Genomic DNA, 22,009 nt, shown 5'->3' on the forward strand with positions numbered 1-22,009 from the left:
GTTTTGGCTGCCTTGCTCAAACACATGAGCAGCTACATCGCATTCCCCCAGGTTGATGATTTGGCCACTGTGAAGGCTGGATTCTACGCAATAGGACACATACCACATACGATTGGGGCCATTGACGGGACCCATATTGCCTTAGTCCCTCCCAGGGCAAATGAGAAGGTGTACAGGAATAGGAAGAGTTTCCACTTTCTCACTGTCCAGATGGTGTGCCTAGCTGAACAGTACATCTCCCACGTCACTGCCAAGTATCCTGGATCTGTGCATATGCTAATGTCTTTAGGAAAAGCAGCGTCCCACAGGTGATGGCACAACTACAGAGGCACAGAGTGTGGCTTATAGGTGAGCTTGAGTCCCCACCCAAAGTATGTCAGTGTATACCTACTGGAGTCATGCCATTGTACATGGCTAATGTTTGCCCCTCATTTCTTCCAGGTGACTCTGTCTACCCAAACTTGTCCTGGCTGTTGACTACTGTTAGGTATCCGAAACAGGGTCTTAAAATCAGTACAATGATGCACATGGATGTACCAGGGGGATTGTGGAACGCACGTTCGGTCTCTTGAAAGCCAGGTTCAGGTGCCTCCATTAAACAGGTGGATCTGTATGCTACTCCCCTAAGAAGGTCTGCCAGAATGTGGTGGTCTGCTGCATGCTGCATAATTTGGCCCTCAGACATTATGTGCCCTATCTGCAGGAGGAGGGGGGGTGACAATGCACCTGTGGCAGCTGTGGACACTGAGGACAGTGAGAAGGAGGAAGAGGAGGAGGATGTGGACAACAGGACACATATCACTTTGCAGTACTTCCAATGACAATCAGGTAAGACTGTTGATCTATACATGTCTCCATTTTAATACAATGCTGTGTGGCTGTTGTGTTCTGCCAGTCACTACCTTTGCATCAAAATTGACTGTCAGCTATGCCTTCCCTTATTGCAGATATTGGTGTGGTTACAACAGTGCACGGATGTGATGTCTACAGACTGCTGAGACACATTTGTTGGATGGATTCACACATTACAGGACATTTGCACAGGATTAAGCAGTTCAATACAGTTCAATACTGTTAGAAATGGGGTTTTTGGTTGGCAGTCAGGTTGCCCTCTGTCCAAGCAAGAACCCTCACTCTAGTCAGGGTAAGTCACACACAATCCAAAATCAGCCTGTGCTCACCCTCCGGTAGCTTGGCACGAGCAGTCAGGCTTAACTTAGACGGCAATGTGTAAAGCATTTGTGCAATAAATCATACAATACCATAATATAACACCACAAAAATACACCACACAGTGTTTAGAAAAATATATAATATTTATCTGGGTATTTGCAGGTCAAAACGATCAAAGTTGCAATATGAATTTGTAAAGATATCACTGAAAAGTGATATAAAGTGTCTTAAGTCTTTAAAAAGCAAATAAAGTGTCTTTCAAGCACAAAGTACCTGGTTTCTGGTGGGAAATCTCCTCAGAGGGCCACAGGAGAAGAGATTCGTGTAAAAATGGTGTGTGCGTCGATTTCTCACCAGCACACACAGACTTGCGTCGTTATTTTCCACGCGGGGAAGTTGTGCGTCGTTTTCCGGCGCGCGGACAGTCTCTTTCTGTGGATCGCGGGGATTACCAGATGGCCCGGGTCTGTACGTGGATTTTCCTGCTTGTTTTCCGGCTGCGCGTCGTTCTGCGGGGCTGCGCGTCGAAGTTTCGATCTCACGGCAGGCGTTGCGTCGATTTCTCCTTGGAAGTCGGGCGGCGTTGTCCTTGCGAGGCCGTGCGTCGAAGTTTTGGTCTCACGGCAGGCGTTGCGTCGATTTCTCCTTGGAAGTCGTGCGGCGTTGTCCTTGCGAGGCCGTGCGTCAAAGTTTCGAGCTCACGGTAGGCGTTGCGTTGATTTCTTCTTAGAAGTCGGGCGGCGTGGTCCTTGCGAGGCCGTGCGTCAAAGTTTCGGTCGCCCCGAAGGCGTCGCGTCGATCAGCGTCGGTGTGCGGCATTTTTCTTGCCGCAGAGAAAGCTGTGCGTCGAAAATTTCGGCGCACGGAGCGTCCAATTGAAAGCGAGAAGTCTTTTTGGTCCTGAGACTTCAGGGAACAGGAGGCAAGCTCTATCCAAGCCCTTGAAGAGCACTTTTACAGCCAGACAAGAGTTCAGCAAGGCAGCAGGCCAACAGCAAGGCAGCAGTCCTTTGTAGAAAAGCAGACAGGTGAGTCCTTTGAGCAGCCAGGCAGTTCAGCAAGGCAGCTGGCCAACAGCAAGGCAGTAGTCCTTTGTAGAAAAGCAGACAGGTGAGTCCTTTGAGCAGCCATGCAGTTCTTCTTGGCCGGATATGGTTTCTGGTTCAGGTATCTTCTCCAGCAAGTGTCTGATGAGGTAGGGCAGAGGCCCTGTTTTATACTAAGTTGTGCCTTTGAAGTGGGGGTGACTTCAAAGAGTGTCTAAGAAATGCACCAAGCCCCCTTTCAGTTCAATCCTGTCTGCCAGAGTCCCAGTAGGGGGTGTGGCAGTCCTTTGTGTGAGGGCAGGCCCCCCACCCTCCCAACCCAGGAAGACCCATTCAAAATGCAGATGTATGCAAGTGAGGCTGAGTACCCTGTGTTTAGGGTGTGTCTGAGTGAATGCACAAGGAGCTGTCAACTAAACCTAGCCAGACGTGGATTGAAGGGCACAACAAGATTTTAGTGCAAAGAAATGCTCACTTTCTAAAAGTGGCATTTCTAGAATAGTAATATTGAAGCCAACTTCACCAGTCAGCAGGACTTTATATTACCATTCTGGCCATACTAAATATGACCTTCCTGCTCCTTTCAGATCAGCAGCTGCCACTTCAACAGTGTATGAGGGCAGCCCCAATGTTAGCCTATGAAGGGAGCAGGCCTCACAGTAGTGTAAAAACGAATTTAGGAGTTTTACACTACCAGGACATATAACTACACAGGTACATGTCCTGCCTTTTACCTACACAGCACCCTGCTCTAGGGGTTACCTAGGGCACACATTAGGGATGACTTATATGTAGAAAAAGGGGAGTTCTAGGCTTGGCAAGTACTTTTAAATGCCAAGTCGAAGTGGCAGTGAAACTGCACACACAGGCCTTGCAATGGCAGGCCTGAGACAGGGTTAAGGGGCTACTGAAGTGGGTGGCACAACCAGTGCTGCAGGCCCACTAGCAGCATTTAATCTACAGGCCCTAGGCACGTATAGTGCCCTCTACTAGGGACTTATAAGTAAATTAAATAGCCAATCATGGATAAACCAATCAATAGTACCATTTATACAGAGAGCATATGCACTTTAGCACTGGTTAGCAGTGGTAAAGTGCCCAGAGGTCAAAAGCCAACAACAACAGGTCAGAAAAAATAGGAGGAAGGAGGCAAAAAGTTTGGGGATGACCCTGTCAAAAAGCCAGGTCCAACAAATACATTGCACATTTCTTTCTGATAAAGCACTATTACTCAAGTTGTGCTCAAGGGTGTGTATTTGAATAACACAAAAACAATTGAAATAAAAAGTGTTGTACATGGAAGCATGTCGAAAGTCCATAAAAGAGACTTTAGGGCTTAGGGATCACTAGACTTCCATTTGGTGGGCGCCCTGCTCCGGAAACTGCAATTGTCCTGCAGTTGGCCTTATTCAAGCACTTTACAATAGTGCAGTACATAATTCTCATCTTGCAGGTTAGAGGATTATTGATGTGTTCCTTTCTTGTTTCTTTCAAAAGAAAAGGAACAGGCACATAGTTTTCATAGTTGGGGGGGGATTCTTACTCACTGCTGCACACAACAATTTTTTTCATTCCAGTTTATATCTTGTCTAGCGCATTTCAACCAAACATAAGGTGTCAGAGTGATTTACACTATATATGCATTACTCGTAAGGCAATAAGGGTTATGTAGTCCATTTGCAGGCAGATCTATTGTGCCACCTGTATATTGATTGAAGAAGACAATAAGTTGATGTCTACATAAGGACTGAACATGGTTCCCTTGCATTAAGTGTGACAATTAGCATCAAGGAACATGCCTATCCTGGTGTCAATCCCCACCCCTAGTCTGCAACTCCCAATGGCTCTCTTATCCAGCCTATAATCAGTTCCCCAGCAAGTTTCCACCCCATCACTCTTTCCCCACACAACTTTATATTTAAGTGGCTAGGACAGATCCTTATGAGTATGCTCCAAAGGGTGATGGGGTGAGTTTGGAGGTAGAGATGTCTAATCTTACCTGCTGGCATTGATTAGAGATATAAGGCGTTGCGTTGTTGGAGAATGGTGAATAAAATGCTGTGGTCGATAGGGGTTGAAAGCTGAGGAGTTGTTCAGTAGGTCCAGAAGACATAGGCCCTCATTATGACATTGGCGGTAATTTTCGAATATGTCCACGGTGATAGCCACCAACATACTGCCTCCTTGACCCCCCTGTGGCGTCTGATGACGTCAAAGTGCTGACCTCATCAGAGGCTGCCCCCACCGCGCTGGAAGCTCAGAGAGTGTGGAGGGGGCGAGAGAGGCATGAAAGGAGAGGAAAGGCCTTTCCTCTCCTTTCATGTCTCTCTCTGCATTTCTGCTGCCTGATTACGATGCGATCAGGCAGCAGAAATCCCACTAGACACCAGGGAATTTTTCTTTTGGCATAAGGGGAGCGGCCCCTTGGTCAAGGGCCACTCCCCAGGGGTGCAATTTATTTTTAGGCCATTTCTGCCCCTCCTGGGGGCAGATCATCCTATTAGAAGTAGGCCGATCTACCCCCATGGGGGCAGAAACCACTAGACAGCAGTGATTTCTTTTTTTATACTTGCGCAAAAGGGCCGCTCCCTAGGGGGGGAATTTATTTTTAGGCAATTTTTGCCCCCCCCGGGGGCAAATCGGCCTATTATAATTAGGCCAATCTGCCCATGGGGGAGAAGAAAACGCTAGAGCCCGGGGATCATTTTTTTTTTTATGTATGTGGGGAGCGATCCCTTAGGCAAGGGTCTCTCCCTTGGGGGCAAATTTACTTTTAGGCCATTTCTGCCACCCTTGGGGGCAGATCATCCTATTTTTATTACTAGACAGCAGGAAGTTTTGTTTTTTATTTATGTTTATACGTAAGGGGAGCAGCCCCTTGGGCAAAGGCTGCTACCCAGGTGGGCAAAATATTTTTAGGCCTTTTCTGCTCCCCTGGGGGCAGATCGGCCTATTATAATTAGGCTGATCTGCCCCCGAGGGCGTAGAAACTCCTAGACACCAGGGATATATATTTTTTTATGTTTACTTTATTTTTGTATATGGGGAGAGACCCGTTAGGCAAGGGTCACCCCCCTGGGGGGCAAATTGTCTTTGGTCCATTTCTGCCCCTCTTGGGGGCAGATCCGCCTATTTTTGTTAGCTCAATCTGCCCCCAAAGGGGGCAAAACCCACTAGACAACAGAGATTTTAATTTTTTGCGTCAATTTCACGCAAGGGGGGGCGACCCCTTAGGCAAGGGTCGTTCCCCCGGGGGTCAAATTTATTTTAGGCCAGTTCTGTCCTGCTTGGGGACAGATCAGGCTATTTTTATTAGGCCCATCTGCCCTCAAGAGGGGCAGAAACCACTAGGCACCAGGGTTTTTTTTGCGCCAATTTCACGCAAGGTGAGCGACCCCTTAGGCAAGGGTCGCTCTCATGGGGGGGGGGGGAATTTATTTTAGGCCATTTCTGCTCCCCTTGCTGGCACATCGGCCTATTTCTATTAGGCCGATCCGCCCCCTGGGGGGCAGAAACCACTTAGGCACCAGGGATTGGTGTGTGTGTATGTGTGTGTTTTGTTTGGGGGGCAGCCCCTTGGGCAATGGTCACTCCCCATGGGGGGCACATTACTGTTGGCCATATCTGCCCCCCTAAGGGTAGATCGGCCTATTTTTGGATTTTGGTTTTACATTTGGGCAATGAGAGCTTGGCTAACTCTCAAAATTGTCCCACTTGGAATGGTGAGGGCTGCACTTTTTTGACTTTGGGACGCTGCCATGTAGAAAAATCCACAAGACCTAGACACATCTGAAAACTAAACATCTGGGTGATTCCAGGGTGGTGTGCTTCTCATGCACCCCGCACCATTTTCTTACCTACAATGCCCTGCAAACCTCCAACTTTGCTGGAAATCACACATTTTTCCCACATTTGTGTAATGGAATCTGCAGTAATCCACAAAATTCCTACCACCCAGCATTGTCTCATCTATACCTATAAACATTCTGCTGCACTTGTCAGCCTAAAAATGTTTTTTTCAAACTGCCCTTTTATTTTAGGCCATTTCTGCTCCCCTTGCTGGCAGATCGTCCTATTTCTATTAGGCCGATCCGCCCCCGGGGGGGGGGGGGAGAAACCACTTAGGCACCAGGGATTGTTGTGTGTATGTGTGTGTTTTGTTTGGGGGGCAATGGTCACTCCCCATGGGGGGCACAAACTGCCCTTTTGGACTCTCTTTGGTTTCTGCTGAATTTCAACATGTTTTTGTCTCTTCCCTGTCACAGGCACTTGGCCCACCTACACAAGTGAGGTATGATTTTTACCGGGAGACTGAGGGGAACGTTGGGTGGTAGGAAATTTGTCCCGGTGCGGTGATCCCACACAGAAATGTGGGAAAAATTTGATTTTTTTATCTAAATTTGAGGGTTGCTGAGGATTCTGGGTAAGAAAACATTGGGCGATCCACGCAAGTCACACCTCCCTGGACTCCCTCAGGTGTCTAGTGTTCAGAAATATCTGTGTTTGGTAGGTTTCCCTAGATGGCTGGAGAGCCCAGGACCTAAAAGGAAGGTGCCCCCGCAAAAACAGGTAGTTTTTTATTTGATAATTTTGATGTGTCTAGTGTTTTGGGGAATTTCCTTTCGTGGGCACTAGACCTACCCACACAAGTGAGGTACCATTTTTGTCTGGAGACTTGGGTAGAAGGAAATTTGTGGCTCCTCTCAGATTCCAGAACTTTGTGTCACCGAAATGTGAGGAAAAAGTGTTTTTTTAGTTAAATTTTGAGGTTTGCAAAGGATTTTGGGTAACAGAACCTGTTGAGTGCCCCATCTTGAATTTCCCTAGGTGTCTAGTTTTTAAATATGCAAAGGTTTGGTAGGTTTCCCTAGGTGACGGCTGAGCTACAGGCCAAAATCCACAGCTAGGCACTTTGCAAAAAACAGGTCTGTTTTCTTTGGGTGAATGTGATGTGTCCATGTTGTGTTTTGGGGCATTTCCTTTTGCGGACGCTAGGCCTACCCACACAAGTGAGGTACAATTTTTATCAGGAGACTTGGGGGAACGCTGGGTGGAAGGACATTTGTGGCTCCTCTAAGATTCCAGAACTTTGTGTCACCAAAATTTGAGGAAAAAGTGTTTTTTAAGCCAAAGTTTGAGGTTTGCAAAGGAATCTGGGTAACAGTACCTAGTAAGAGCCCCACAAGTCAGCCCATCTTGGATTTCCCTAGGTGTCTAGTTTTCAAATATGTGCAGGTTTGGTAGGTTTCCCTAGGTGCCGGCTGAGCTAGAGGCCAAAATCCACAGCTAGGCACTTTGCAAAAAACAGGTCTGTTTTCTTTGAGAGAATCTGATGTGTCCATTTTGTGTTTTGGGGCATTTCCTTTCGTGGGCACTAGGCCTACCCGCACAAGTGAGGTACCATTTTTATCGGGAGACTTGAGGGAACGCTGGGTCGAAGGAAATTTGTGGCTTCTCTCAGATTCCAGAACTTTGTGTCACGGAAATGTGAGGAAGAAGTGTTTTTTTAGCCAAATTTTGAGCTTGGCAAAGGAATATGGGTAACAGAACCTGGTGAGAGCCCCATAAGTCAGCCCTTCTTGGATTCCCCTAGGTGTCTAGTTTTCAAAAATGCACACGTTTAGTAGGTTTCCCTGGGTGCCGGCTAAGCTAGAGGCCAAAATCTACAGCTAGGCACTTTGTAAAAAACACGTCAGATTTCAATGTAAAAATGTGATGTGTCCATGTTGTGTTTCCTGTCGCCAGCATTAGGCCTACCCACACAAGTGAGGTACCATTGTTATCGGGAGACTTGGGGGAACACAGAATAGCAAAACAAGTTTTATTGCCCCTTGTCTTTCTCTACATTTTGTCCTTCCAAATGTAAGACAGTGTGTAAAAAAGATGTCTATTTGAGAAATGCCCTGTAATTCACATGGTAGTACGGGCACCCCGGAATTCAAAGATTTGCAAATAACCACTGCTTCTCAACACCTTATCTTCTGCCTATTTTGGAAATACAAAGGTTTTCTATGCCTACGACTATGTCTATTTTTCACTCTTTATATTTCAGCAAATGAATTGCTGTCTACCTGGTATGGAGTGAAAACCCATTGCAAGGTGCAGCTCATTTATTGGCTCTGGGTACCTAGGGTTCTTGGTGAACCTACAAGCCCTATATATCCCCAAAACCAGAAAGGTCCAGCAGACATAACGTTACATTGCTCTCCAAAATCTGAAATTGCAGGAAAAAGTTATAGAGTAAAACGTTGAGAAAAATGGCTGTTTTTTTCACCTCAATTTCAATATTTTTTTATTTCGGCTGTTATTTTCTGTAGGGAAAACCTTGTAGGATCTACACAAATTACCCCTTGATGAATTCAGAATGTTGCCTACCTTTCAGAAATGTTTAGCTTTCTGGGATCCAGCATTGGTTTCATACCCATTTCTGTCACTAACTGGAAGGAGGCTGAAAGCACCAAAAATTGTAAAAATGGGGTATGTTCCAGTAAAATGCCAAAATTGTGTTGAAAAATTGAGTTTTCTGATTCAACTCCACCTGTTCCTGAAAGCTGGGAAGCTGGTGATTTTAGCACCACAAACCCTTTGTTGATGCCATTTTCAGGGAAAAAAACACAGGCCTTCTTCTGTAGCCCTTTTCCCCGTTTTTAAAAACACACAACATTTTCACTGTATTTTGGCTAATTTCTTGGTCTCCTTCAGAGGAACCCACAAAGCCTGGGTACCTCTAGAATCCCTAGGATGTTAGTAAAAAAAGGACGCACATTTAGCGTGGGTAGCTTATGTGGGCCTAAGTGCAAACTGCCCCAAATAGCCTACAAAAAGCCCTGGCTTCTGAGGGGAAAAGGCCTGGCGGCAGCAAAAGGGTTAATAGGTCTTGCTGATAAACAGCCATCAAACAGCTCTTTTTCAGTATGTACATTTACACATTGAGGGCAGGGAAAGCTCAAGTTCAATTGCTTGCTGATAATATCCTAACTTTTCCACAGTTGATATCAAATTACAGAAAATAGATCATTAACTAATGATGTTGCAGTTTGGTGTTTCTTATAGTGCAATATCAACAAACCCAAGTTTGAGTGAATGAACTTGAGAAAAACCTTTAGACAAGTTATCTTATATGTATGTATTAGAATTAACCATTACTGAAAAAACACGCTGTGGACCATTTTTAGTAGTTGTACACTGCGACAAAGAGAGTCCGTGGGCCATGACAGAATATGCCAAATACATTTGTAGGGAAAATAAACATCACGAAGATGGGGGTTATCAATTGATACAACGGAAAATATTTTAGTATATGTCACATAACATTTCTTCGGGATGTTATGTGAGTTGTTGTTTTTCTTTGTCTAGCTCGGAAAAGGTTAACACAATATAAACTATCTGGGGTTCGCCTTTTCTACATCTACATTTGCTACGGGTTCCGCCAAATTGAATTTGAGAAGGTCTTTCCTCGAAAGACCTGGTGGTGCTTTGTAAGGTCTAAAAGAGGTGTCAATATTCATTTTATAGTCCACCCGGGTCCTTCATCTCCTGTAATGTTAATCTACCCAGCACTTAAATGTGATAAGTACTCTCTAGCTTGGGAATAAAAAATTCAAAAATATTAAAGTCTCACTCAAACCCTGTAAATGACCAAGTTTTCAAGGCACCTTTTATGAAATCATCTAATATTTGTTCGAAATTGAAAAAGACAAAGTGCAGTGGTCTAAACCTAATGCAAACTTTAAACAATTCGTACATTTCAGTGATAGTAGCTTCCAACCAAAAAAATACATCAGCACATTCCATAATACTTTACTCAATAAAGCTCAACAAGCCCGTTTAAGACCACTTGATAGAGTGGAAGGTCCCTGACTGTTTAAAATAGGTCATGTTAGGCTACTCCTAAAAAGGTGAGTGTATTCCCAAAACCTGAACAACGTCCATCCATATCACACCTCCCTTTTGTAGTGTTTGTAGTTGAATGCTGTGAGAGTACACAGTGTAAGCAATTTACTTCTTTTTCATGACTTATGACCTAGGCTGGTGTAGCATTGTAGCTGCTTTGCTTCAAATGGTGCAGTTCACATCCATGGGAATTGTAACTGATGGCAGCTTATTCGCCTCTCGGATGTTTTTAAGATGGTCAATTACTCCATCCTATTACGAATTCTAAAATAATGCATAGTGTTGAACTGAGCAGACCTTGTTTTCCTCTCACCTTGAGAATCAGAGGTAGCAAAAGTCAGTAACTCTTTACACCATCCCTCTTCTCTAAAACAACGTGTGCCCCTGGGCTCCATTGTCTTGCCAACTCGCTTCAGTCTGTACATAGAATCCCCTTGGTCTCTTCTTTGTCACTTAAGTATTTCCTATCTAAATATTGATCATGCCCTGCAGTGCATGAAATATTTATCTTCAAATTACATCTGCCAACCCAGTTATAGATAACGAAGCATCCAGTGCTTAATTTGTAAATATAAAATGTGCGCTGCTCAAAGCCCTCTTAAACACGTGGCTGCTGCAATTAAATATGGGAACACGGAATACTGAGGCAGCGTAATCCTAAAGCCATCTCGGGCCTCTTCAATCCATTTTAAGCCACTCCTGCCCCTTCAGCTCACTCTTGCAGCTCTCTGGTTTCTCCCCTTGTGACGCTTTTTTGTTTTTCTCTTCCTCCGTCTTTCCCATATGTGTCTTTTGCTCGCAGCAAATGCTTGGGGCACAAGAATAAGCGCTGGCGCTCAAAAATAAGTGCCGGTGCTCAGCACCGGAAACAACAAGCACAAATTAAGCACTGATAGCACCATTTAAAATGATCTCCTTGTAAAACTGAGTACATATATCCCTACACAATCTCTTAATTTACATGCAGAAACTTGCAAGCTAAAATAAAAAACACTATCTCATATTCCGGAACTGGATGAAACTTTACATTCCCAAATCTGATTTTAGGAATTAAATCTCTTTAACACACCTGAACCAACAACCTGAAGTCGCCGCATGTAGGTGGTCATAACAAACCTTGAGCCTGATTTAGAGGTTGGCTGGTGGGTTAATCCGTCACAGATGTAACGATATCCAGTCCTCCGTATTACAAGTCCATTATAGAACCAGTAATGTGTATATGGTAACCAATAGATTTTAAGTATGTTACCTTTTGCATCAAGGACACCTTTTCTATATGAACACAGCCATGGGCAGTGCCACATCAAACCTATAATGGTGACAGATTCATCACACTCCCACAAACAGATAGTTAATTTTCAGGGCACTTGTATGCATTTTGGCTTGTGTGCAATATCAATGTGTCATCGGTTTTATTATGGCCTCTCTCTGTTGTACACCAGTGTTCAAGTGCATCCTGTAGTAACTCTGTTCCCGCTTTTTGTTCGAGAATGGTCTGTCTAGCTCAGTCTCCCATCTTTTCTTTTCCAAAGTCCTTCCCTCCTCTGTTTGCATGCATGAAGACTTTATAAAAGCTTTCTTCTCCCTCCTTTGTAACAGGCCATTTTTCAAAGGTGGTCAATGCCAGACTAACATATGGTCTAATACAAGCATGTTGGCCAAGTGACGTACCTGGCAACAATTAAACTATTTGGATTCTGAGATCAAAAGTCTGATACTCTCGGACAGTCTAATGCAATTTGGCAAACAGATCCCCCGCTCTCAGGCACCCCACTCTCCATGCATCAAAGGCTCCCCTCTCAATTCCAATCTCAGGGTTGTCTATAACGGGGATGAGTGGAGAGAAAACTATTGTTAACACAGTTTCTCTTTCACTTAATCCCACAGTGCCAGAATGGCCGTCACCTCTTGCTAGGAGAAGAACTCCATCTCCTAAATTGTTTTCCAAGACAGTGAACCTCCTTGATGTCTGAACCAGCTTTTTTATGGTCCATGAAGCACCAATGTTTTTCTGACTTCCCTATTCTCCCTCCCCCGTATGCTTGAGTTGAGCCAAGAGGTAGTACCTCAGAACATTGGGGAATCCCAATGTCTTCAATGGTATATGCATTATGTATTTGGCCAGGCTAGGCTCCCTTCCTGCCCATATAATCTTGAGTATCATGTTAAGTGCTAGCAATGGAATGGTCTGAAAGAGGAAGAGGATCTGGGGCAGGACCGGATCTTAAGTGCCACAACCTCGCTGTGCCAGGACGGCAAATTCTGATTACCATCTGCAGAAAATGGGTGTAGTTCAGCTCTACGATCTCATCTACAGATATCATTCCCTCACCCCCAAACATGGTATTCCCTGTCATCCATCGCAAGGGAAACCTTGCTTTGAATGAAGCTACCTGGTCCCGCTTTGTGGAGTTGGTCAGAATATGTGATTTCCTAATGTTGATTCTGAACCACAACAGCTCCGCACCAATTACTCCATTAGAGCCATGTCAGGGTTGCTCACAGGTACCATAACATCATGTGTGGAGATCAAATTAAGCATGCATATCCTTCACAAGTCTTACCCCATGTATTTCATCTTTGTTACAGATTCTGTTCACCTGAGCATCTATAGACAGCGCAAGCAAAAGCAAGAACAGCAGGCACCCCTGTCTAGGACTCTTCTCAATCATTATTAGAAGGAATGTACCATCATTCGTTTTAACTGTGGCTGTAGCGCATTTGCAACTGCATTTGACCCACTCCTGAAACCTTGTGCCTATCCCAAAGGTCTCCAGTGTTTTGGCCAGACACTGCCAAGTTACTGAATCAATTTCTATCTCACTGTGAATCATCAGTAGTAATACAGTTCCTCCTAAAGTTGTCTATGGTGGTGTTGCATCAGCATGTAAGGAAATCAGCCTGTACCAGCGCAAACTAGTGGAATTCCCTTTGAGGAGATTGAAGCCTCCAGTGAGGTCAGGGACCCAATTACAGTGAAGGAATCATACAGAGTCATCAGTGGGGCTGCAAGACTGTGCCAATCTGGCCATGAACCCATCCGGGCCTGGTGACTTTCCTAGCTTGAGCATTGCTTTCCCAATATAACCTCCTCCAGTTTAAAGTCCCTCTGTCTGTTTGTCAATAAGACAAGTCAGCTTAGCATTACTCAGGGATGAATCAATTCAGGTAAAAAATGTCTTCCACCTTGTAGGGGGTCCCCTAAAAGTCTGCCAAGGCCAGTGCTATACTCTGATTGTCATCATCAGGATACCGTTTCCAGTCCTTGATTACTGCAATCCTTTCCTTAATCACTTTCATTCTCAACTTGAACACCACTACTTTCCCTGCTTTGTTTGCCTGCTGCAGTACTTCAGCTTACTTCTGAGCAGAGCATATTCCTACGCATGTGCACAGCATTCTGGCCTGTGCTCTTACCACTAGTTGCTTTTGCCATATTGTATTTGATCCTGTCCTTATATGCACTGACTCTCTTTCAGCTGCAAAAACTACTCTGCACTTTTTATTCCCTTTTATTAATCTTAGCTTAAATGATGATCCTGTAAATACTACCTTTATGCATCTCATAAACAGTTGTCACTGATGTTCTCAGTGTCATTTTCTGACATCTACCTGTCAGTACAGTCCTATTACTTATCTCTAACCTCTGTGGTGTGCAGCAGTCCATCCCTTGATCTCCAGTATCGTGTGGGTGTGGGTCTGTTGGTGGTCTTCATCATGAGAGAGATGGGAGCAAGCTGATTGACATTTCTCTGAGTGGATGTAGTGCAGAACTCAAGACCAATAAGTGTAAACACCTGGTTTAGGTACTGTGAGACACAGAGACGTGGCACAGTTATCGTAGTCCTGGAGATCTGCTCTTCAAATGTCATATAAGCTCAAGCTACAGAGGCACCCCTTCCCCACATTGGTCAATGAATCCATCTGCCTTAACCTCTGAACAAATCATTTCGTCCATCACAATGTTAAAATTGCCTCCTCTAAATATCTCTCCTTCTGAAACCTGTATGATGTCTAAGGAACTGTTCATAAACATTTTTTGAAAACATATTTGAAAGCCACTGTGAGACTCTTCCCAGTCCATAAGGTCAGAGTTGACAGTTCCTCCTGGTGTCTGCCTCCACTCTGTCTATGTCCCCTCGGAATCGACTAGCAATTAGTAAGGCCGATACTCCCCTCTTGATTAAGCCCAAGGAGAACTACTGCTTGGGAAATCATTTAGATTTCAGCCACAGACATTTGTTTCTAATTACATGTATCTCCTTAATTCTTGCACCCTGTCTTATGTAGTATATCTGAAGCTAACCTATTTGCTGGACAGTTTAAAACTCTGGCATTGTAGCTAATGATATTTAGTGTCCTGATGCATGTGTCTCTGACTTTTGCAGCTGCTCTGCCCGTGCCGCTAGTAGAACAATGTTGCCCCCTGACTCTGTGTCTCACCTTTCCCACTGATGCCTCTGGGCTGATGAGCATTTCCTGTGACCCCCCACCATCACTAACTTTAAACAGATATAAGAATCAACTAAAAGGAAATTATCTTGCAAGGCTTTGTAAGCTCACTTCCTTTGTCCAGTTACCAGCACCATGTAGTCGGCCAAACATCTCCTGCCTGTATTTTTGATGGTTGGCTGTTGGCCACATCCGTCAACCCATATCTCATCTCTGTTCTGGATGGCCACCTCTCCATCCCCAAGCGCTGGTCTCCCTGCCCAACAAGCTGATCATCGTTAAGTTTCAGGATCTGTTTCTCCTCTTTCAGTGTTCATGTTTGGTATTGCTGATTTTGTCACTTGAAGATTAATTGGAATGGGTGGCCACACTTGTACTCAAGATCACGCTACCTTTGGAAATCAATGTTCTGATGGAAGGAATTCCTCCTTTACAACATCACCATGGAGAGATCTTGGTAAAGCTATCTTTTGTCAGCCACAAAGTTGATGACACCTTGCTCCCTTGATGCACATATTTTTTTTCTTAAATCTGATATTGCCGGGCCCTTGTCAGAATGTTTTGTGGAATGTTGTTAAGGAAAGAGGGCCCTGCTGCTCTGTGTTCTGTCCAGTTCAATATGCTATGGGTCACTGGTCCCCAGGACTGCCCAGAGAAGCTTCTACATATAGCCCTCAACGTCTCCCTCCTCAGCTCCCCTTGGAACACCTCAATCCAGATGTTATTATGACTGGATTGGTTTTCCAGGTCCTCCATTCCAAAAGTAATTGTAAAACTGTAGTGCAATCCTTAGTAGTACCAAAAGCAGAAATAGGAAAGGTGTACCTGGTTCCTCTAAAAGCAGCTCTTCATACTGCAGTGAGCTGATACTGGGAATTAAACGGACTGACCCCATCTGCCCGGTCCTTAGCACTCTTCACTGGCCTCCCATTAATTCTAGAAGCTTAATCAAATAGCCCTGTATCACACATAATGCCCTTCAGTCTGAGACTCAGAACTGTGTTGCAAGAAACCTATTCTCTCTGGAGGAATACAAGCTCTACAGAGCTGTTAATTCTTCAAATTAACAAAAGGACAATGCTATAATGTAATCCTTCTAAGGGGAATCACTTAAGGTCTGGAATCCTACAACTCTGGAGATCATGAACTATTGTTATGAAATGTTCAGAAACATCTGACATGTCTCCAATTTCAACTTAGTTTCGCAGTGATTATTAACTATCTCTTGACTAACAGATTATGGTCTGGATTTGTATCACTGATATAACCTGTACATATGGAAATATCACATTTAATTGATGGAACTGTTTCTATTCGAACTGTACTTATTTCTTGTTAAATTTATGTTTAAAGGTCTATTTTAAATATGTTTATTCTTACTTTTATAATTGTTGTTGACTATACTCAATATCACAAAGGTTACCATTTTCAAAGCACTCTCAAAAAGCATGGGTGTGGTTTGCAACTAAATAAACATGGTTTAATGTTTATATTCCAAAAAGTGAGACAGACCTTTATTTGTGATCCGTGTGGCTTTATTTTGAGTGCTTGCTGCACTGATTTCAGGAACAAATTCAGCCTATGTATTTTAAGAGAGGTGAGTAAACAATGGGTCAAGGGTAAGAAACATTGTGTAGTGTATTTAAGTCAACTGTGTAAGGAAGAAACACTGAAAAGCTTTGAGTCACTGTCAATGGAGATAGGAGGTACTATGCACACGTTCACATATATCTAAATGGCACTCAGAAAAAAAAATCTTATTTATACAGACAACCAAGTATTTTTGTGAACACATATCAAACTGTACACATATCCACTTCGAGGAATTGGCTCTACCTGCTGTGTCACTCTATATGTAGAATAGCTCAAAAATCCCGTTCTCTTCCCCCTTATGATGAATGCATCCTATATCTATTTGCAATTGTATAAAAACGAAAAGGTTTTATGTCAGAGAAGAAAATGTTTGGACAACAATCAGAAAGTGTGGGTGGCTGTCAACAAAATGTATGAGCGTATGATAGTTTTCTTCTCCTTTTTCTTCCCCGTCCTCTTTTCTTTCTATTCTTATTTTTTTCTGAGGCATCTTCCCTCACTCATTCTCTGTGTATACTGCTTCCCTTTATATGTTTATTATTCCTAATTAATCATTCTTCTTATAATACAGAAAATGGAGCTCTTGCAAACGTAATCATGCAGTATGATCGTTTTATCTATCTATGAGCTGCAATATGTCTTGGCTTTTAAAATAAGTGACTCTATTGTTGCTTATGGTATTGATGACCATTAAAATGCTGCACCAAAATGAAAAATGATTAACCGTAATACGCTCTATATCGGGCACTAGAGATTGGACCAGATCTGCTAACTGGCTGCACACGGTTTTCACTCTTGTTACGTTCAAGAAGCCAGCTGTTTCACCCTCTTAAATCTAAAATGTGTTACAGTAAAAGTGAAGTCATTTGTGATGTCATGCCTGTCATATTCCCGAGATCAAGACCCAAAAGCAGACCTGATTCATAAGGTGACATGTCTGTTGTAAAATTAATTTTGGAAGTATTTGGTGTTTTATGCATATCGATTTGGCCTTGAGGAGCGATAAAGGTTTGTTTGCTCTTTTAGGTTTATAGGATAGATCCCCCAAATTGTATAGAATCTCTTTGTAAACAAATATTTTACCTTACGTAATGTGTTCTGATGCAGATAATAAGAGTTTGCCTCACCACTGAAATCCCCAAAAAGCAGAAGTGTAGGAGGGTGAGCGCAGCGAGGAGTAGCTGCTGCTGTAAGCGAGTGAGCTCTGGTGAGGGTCGGATCAGCTAACCAAGCCATGCCGGAGCAGGCCATAGTGGAAGTGGGGAAAAGTGGCCAAAGGCAAGGGCTGACCCAAGGAGCCGTTGGACTAACGCAAGTGATTGTACACAAGGTGAGCAATGTGCATTTGGAACCGTGGAGTGGTGTCCCTTGTATACGGAAACGGCTTGCTTAGTGGCAGGTGCGGCTTGCATTCAAGGGGGCACGCTTGCCCATCTGCCTGCCAGACCACTAGCCATACATAGGGTTGACTCCGGCCTTAGTGCTTGGCACCAGGCAGCCCGTTGGTACCTCATCGGACTCCCTGTCACCATAGCGCACCCGCTTTGCTTCTGAGATGTCTTCACCACTCACAACTTCCATTAAGCTTGCATCGAGCCCTGTGGCCCAGCCAGCCTCCCTCCCCTCCTCTGCATTCATGCCACCTTCTCACCTTGCTTGTTCAATAGACCTGCTCTAATTCTGTTCCATGAACCCTGTTCCAATTCTGCCTGCATTTTTCCTCCCTGTTTTCCTGGGTTTACTAGGAGCTTGGCCAGCCACAAGTCTCTCTAAACACTTTCTAAATTTTAAATTATCAACCCACAGTAGGAACAGAAAGAACAGAAGTTATAAAGGCCGTGCAGACAGTATTAATGTTAAAGCATAGGCTGTTGATGTAGCACGCAGTCCATCAAAGCGCCATTCTCTCAAAGAATTGTACTGTGCTGATGCCTCCCCCTGCTCTTTCATCTCCCACTTTTACTGATGCTTTGTTGAATTGAGATGAATTCGTAAGGTGTGAGGGGAAGGCGGCAGCAGAGGCATACAGTTCAGAGAGCGAGAGTTGAAAGAGTTGATCCTCCGTTACCCAGAGTTGATTCTCTGTTATCCAGATGTGTGTTGAAGGAATGCAGCCACGGCTGTACCTGATTTGTCAGACAAGATCAAGATGGATCAGGCAGACAAAATGACACCCCCCCAACCTCACAACTCTGTGTGTACTGATAATTGGAAACTATCACACAAAATCTCTATTTTGAGATGCAAGAGAGGTACTGCATCCACAAAAAGCATGACCAAGCAGCAAAAAAATGCAGACCTGGAGCTCAAATAAAATGGCCCCTATAAACAAACTGCGCAGCATCACCAAATGATAAGGTGATCTCAGGTGGAACAAAGCAAGCCCATGCAGCAGGGAAGGGACATTCGCTTTCAATCAAACAGTATTTTACTCAACAGAGCAGGCAAGGTAAAGAGGATCCCACACCGTGCAACCAGGTACAGCTCGAAAGTACTGATCATGGTTTGGCCCATTTTGCACCCGCCACAGCAGGCTCCCCACTGCACACAGCCCTTCCCCCAATGCTGACACGGTTAATCCTTCTACGGCCATCATGGTGAGGAAATCCAGCTTAGTTGTTCACTTAGCCTCAGATCGCCAACCCACATAGGAAAGCTGCAACATAGACATTATTGAACTATCCTCAACCATAGATTTGCAGGCCTCACAAGCCCTTTAAATAGGTGTTCATAATTCAGCTCCCTTCTGAATCACCAATTCTACACTGATGGCACAGCAGTGTCACACCCTAGAGACAATAGCACAAGTTCATCAACTCGCCTCAATTGTAAGGGATAAGAAGACTGGGCCAGACAAACCCTCTGCTTATTCAGTACAATCCTGTCTGTCTCCTCCCCACAGGACTCACAGTCTCACCAAAGGAGGTTACTTAGTACCCCACTCATCGACATAAGCAGAAATGGGGGCATGGAAGACAAGCCATTGAAAGCATTAGATAACTCTACATCTCAAAGCGGATCCAGGCAAGGGGTTTTGACCCACCCAAGAGCACCTCATTGGAGGCCACATTGATGTCCATTCATACACCCTTGCTTGTACCTAAAAATGCCTTAACCAGTCAGTCAACCAAACTGATGCAAGTACTTGCTAATTCTACTTCCATCATGGAATCCAAAATAAATAATCTGGACTGTGAGATTAGGCCGTTGCAGCCCATTGGTGAGAACAAGAAATGTACATGCTCCCCCATAGTGGATAAACTTTGTAATCTGATGGATATCGTGTCATGCCTGGTGGCCAATTTCAGGAACACTAAACTGCATGAACAAAGCGGTATGCCTACTTGAAACAATTCAAGCTGCCAACGCTGAAGTTACCATCGTTGCAGTCATGTGAGCAAACAAAAGATAAAAGAGCCTCGTGGCTGTGACTCAGGATCCTTCAATCCCACCCTTAGATACCCCAGACTCAAATAGCCAGCCTTCAGGATCAACTGCAAGCCAATTGACCAGCTCTTTACTTCAGCAGGTGAGCCAAATACTCCATAAACCTCTTACAAGAAGGGAAAAGAAAATACTTCTAGACTATCTGGCAGGTGGGTCTATTCTGAACACAGATTATAAGGCTCCCAGCAATGATACACCTCAGCCAAACCTTTTCCCTGTATTTCGCGAGCCACAGCCCACAACATTCAATATCATGATGAACCCCTACCATCTGGATATCTCTGAGACTGACCCACCACCCTCCCAGGATACTTTTCAGGAGGTCACCAATGCTGAGACACATTAAAAAAAGGCCGGAAAATGATAGTTAAGAGTAGCCTTCGCCAACCTGTCCTGGCAAACTGGCTGCAGCAACGCAGTACTGGGAGACACCAAAGAAGCTCCCTGAACGAGTTGGATTCAAATCTTGTCACTCGGATCTCATTAGAGACAGACAGCAACTTATAAACACCTTGATTCCACCCTTGCTTTCTTCAGAAGGTCATCCTTCTATGCTGACCACAAATAGTCACATGAGTCTAAAAACATAGCGACCCAATGAGGTTGCCAGGAACCCAAGTGTCTGTTCTACTGCACAAAATCTGATCTTCATTACTCTATACATCTCAAGTGGGACAAATGGCACTGAATAGGGAAATATCTTAATACTACTGCATCACATCCCAAGTTTGAGTCAGATTCAGAGAGATGAAATAATAAAAGACCAATTCCACAAACTAACCTTCGCCCCAAATACTGATTCTACGATTGTTACTTGAAAATAGCCAACAATGACAACCCAAGTATTGAATGAGAGATCTGCTTTTGCTGAATGGGACATTGAAATAGGAAATATAGAGCCCAAAAAGTATCCTCATCTCTTGAACAAAAACAAGCTGCCAGGCAGCAACGGTTGTATTATCAGCATTGTCAAGTGAACCAGAGGTGCACTAGATGAAACTCTTCAAAAAAATTGTACATTTCAGTAGTTAACACTAAAAGTGCTCAGGACAATTGTAGAATACTATTGCACCCACAACTAACACCAGAGAGGGGATAGGGCTGAATTGCATCCATGTTATCTGCCAAGCACGATAACTGTACATAGTATGTGCTATATCTTCAACTGCGGAAAGCTAGTTGCAACATCACCTCGCTGCCTTACAATTATTAGCTGGAACGTTACCAGACTAAGGAGGATACACCGCCATCCAGATATATCCACATTTTTTGACAGAGCTGACATGCTTTGGTTACAAGAAACTTGGGCGATGTCGCCTGTACAGATAGCAGGATTCTGTGGAGCCCATTAGGGAGCACTCAAGACTAGAAATTTTGGCTGCCCTTCGGGGGATTCACCATCTACACAGCTGCGAGTGCAAAACTGGAGGTACATGACATAGATTAAAAATGTCAACCAATGCAAGCAGTTGCAAGCAAGGGCATCAAGATGGAGAAATGGGCCAAACCATTCTTGCTGATCAATGTGTACCTAATCCTACACAGTTGAGGGAATATGGTCAATTTGCAGACTTTTTGCAGCGCACTTGGTGACTGAATCTGCAAATTTGCCTTGCACTAAACATTGATGACAAGGAACTTTAAACGTACAAAACTGGGAACTAAGTATTGATTACAAATTGGGTGAGATGGCTGGGACAACTGTTTCTCATAATTTATTCATTCTTTTATGCATTGCCTTCAATTTACCTTCTTATAGAAAGATCAATAAAAGTTGTTTATCAAAAAAAACATGCACTAGCTGGACGACCCTGCTGACACAAATCTAAGGGCAACCTTTATTCAACAGGGGTCATAGCTAGCTGGCTGCTATCCCAAGGTTCGGTATCCTTGCAAACAGCTATTGCGTCCACTGGCAATCTTTCACCCGCATTTAGGGACATCACCACCACAGATTATACCATTGCGAGCCCCTTTTTGATGGACTTATCCCTGGCTAACTCCATGCAGGTATGCTCAGAAACTGACCGTAATCCAACTATTTTACGGTTTGACTTTGAGCACCACTCTGTCACTTAAATAAAAACTTTGAACCTTTCAACAGCCGAGGGAAAGAATATGCTATTAAGGAGACTCGAAAGGAACAAGATTTGCCAGACTCACTTCAAAAAGTGGAAAGCATACTTACACCAACTGTCAACCTGACTGGGCCACTTGTTCTAACGCTGGGAACTAATAACTGAAGCATATTTTGCAGTAAGGGCACAAAAAAACTGTGAGCAACGGGTAATGAGGAAGCAGGTGACTAGTAGTCACCAATGGCATACCTGTCAACTTAAGGAAAGCAAAACAATGCTAAATACAACAGCCAGAAGATTTAGACAACAGAAAACAAGTTTAATGCC

Source organism: Pleurodeles waltl, chromosome 8 (genome assembly GCF_031143425.1).
Source record: "Pleurodeles waltl isolate 20211129_DDA chromosome 8, aPleWal1.hap1.20221129, whole genome shotgun sequence".
In the NCBI taxonomy this organism is placed as follows: Eukaryota; Metazoa; Chordata; class Amphibia; order Caudata; family Salamandridae; genus Pleurodeles; species Pleurodeles waltl.